This window comes from Tupaia chinensis, unplaced genomic scaffold (genome assembly GCF_000334495.1).
Source record: "Tupaia chinensis unplaced genomic scaffold, TupChi_1.0 Scaffold000299_1, whole genome shotgun sequence".
Lineage (NCBI taxonomy): Eukaryota > Metazoa > Chordata > Mammalia > Scandentia > Tupaiidae > Tupaia > Tupaia belangeri.
Genome location: NW_006159789.1, coordinates 54,797 through 56,921, shown reverse-complemented (window position 1 = coordinate 56,921; position 2,125 = coordinate 54,797). Strand labels below are relative to the sequence as shown.

At 40.6% G+C, this 2,125-nt stretch overlaps 1 pseudogene; it reads left to right on the top strand.

Annotated features, from left to right (window-relative positions):
- LOC102485016 (mortality factor 4-like protein 1 pseudogene) overlaps positions 1-410 on the top strand; it is a 969-nt pseudogene extending 559 nt beyond the window's left edge.
- Positions 411-2,125: the final 1,715 nt, after the last annotated feature.

Here is a 2,125-nt window from a genome sequence, read left to right as displayed (position 1 = left end):
AAGAATGTGGATTCCATTCTGGAGGATTATGTGAATTATAAGAAATCTCGACGAAATACCGATAATAAGGAGTATGCTGTGAATGAAGTTGTGGCAGATATAAGAGAATACTTCAACGTCATGTTGGGCACTCAGCTGCTCTACAAGTTGGAGAGAACACAGTATGCTGAGATCCTTGCAGATCACCCTGATGCGCCCATGTCCCAGGTGTATGGAGCACCTCATCCTCTGAGATTATTTGTACAGATTGGTGCGATGTTGGCCTATACACCTCTAGATGAGAAGAGCCTTGCTTTATTACTGAATTATATTCACGTTTTCTAAAGTACCTGGCAAAGAATTCTGCAACCTTGTTAGGTGCCAGCGATTATGAAGTGGCTCCCCCCGAGTACCGTCGGAAAGCTGTGTGAGGGGCTCACTCGCTCACCTATGTTTGAATCTCTGTAAATACATTTTTGTTCTTAGTCCTTCTCTTGTACAAACTATGTACTTTGAATATGTTAATGTACAACAGAATTGATGTTTGTTTCTGTTTGATTTTAAACAGAAAAAATAAAAGGGATTTGGCTCCTTTTTCCTTTTCTTTCTTTTCATTTCAAAGTTGCTGCCAGTGTATTCAATGATGGACAACAGAGACATGCTGTAGAGTGTTTAATTGCCTAGCTGGCAAAGCTGCTTTGAATGCTGGTGGTTCTATTCCTTTGACACTACGCACTTTTATAATATGTGTTAATGTTATATGACAAAATGCTCTGCTTCCTGATGCCAAAACTTCTATTCAGTGTATATAACTGAACACACTTACCCATTTGTGCTCCTTTTTTTTTTTTTTTATGGTGCTTAAAGTAAAGAACCCATCCTTTGCATGTCATCCATGTTGTTCCTTAGGCATTATCTTCGCTCAAATTGTTGAAGAATGGTGGCTTGTTTCATGGTTTTGTATTTGTGTCTAATGCACATTTTAACATGGTAGGTGCAATGCATTGTGTAGCCACAGTTTTCTGAAGTCGATCTTTTAGGAACTGTTTTTCAGATCTTCAATAAATTTTTTTCTTTCTTTCTTTCTTTCTTTTTTGGGGGGGGGAGATTTTCGCTATAGGGTGCGTGTGCTCACCAGACAGAGAGAGACATAGAGACAGAAAGCAAGAAATCACCCCCCAGGGGGGATGGTCACACCACAATCCCTTCTCCTCCATTCTCCTCTTGGGATCTTGGGCACGCATGCACACGCGCCCGGTGTGAGTTTTAAGCCACCGGGTCCGGGACACGAACCACAGTCAACTGCGTGGGAGTCCAGTGACATAGCCATTACGCTAACTGCTGGTTCCCAATAAATTTTTTCTTTAAATTAAAACAAAACAAAATAAAACAAAACAAACAAAAAAAAAACACAAAGCTGGGAACCAGCAGTTGGCGTAATGGCTATGTTGCTGGACTCTCACGTAGTCAACCATGGTTTAAGTCCCAGACCCAGTGGCTTAAACTCATGCCGGGTGCATGTGCATGTATGTGCCCAAGCTCCCGAGAGAAAAGTGGATGAGAAGGGATTGTGGCATGGTCATCCCCCCGGGGGGTGATTTCTCACTTTCTGTCTCTCTGTCTTTCTAGAGAGTGCACGTGCCCTATAGCAAAACAAAACAAAACAAAACAAAACAAAAAACAAACAAACAAATTCTCCAAAAACCCCACAAAGCTGTCGTATAACATCAATCCTCTTTAAATGTAAAGTAAAATCAATAAAACTCAATGTGTCCAATATGAAGCTCACAGTTCCAAGACACCAAGAGAACTGGGCACTGCTGAGTGTGGTGAGGGATTCGGCTGTGGTCAAGCAGACTCCCTGAACTTGGGACACCTCATATCTGATGGCCTCTTTCCTTTTCAATGTCCAAGTCCTCAGGCAAGGATCTCAAAACTATGAATTAATTAGTTCCAATTCTATTAGTGATGTTTCTGTTTCTTAAGTATTTTTACTTATGCTTTCCAGATTTAAAAAAAATTTGTAAGAAAAATACTGAAGAGTTATCAAGAAGCATTCTGAAGGAAATTTAGATTTGTCTGGTGTATATGTCCTGGTCCTTTTTATAACTCCGTCATTCTTTGAGCACATGGCTACCCATTAGAT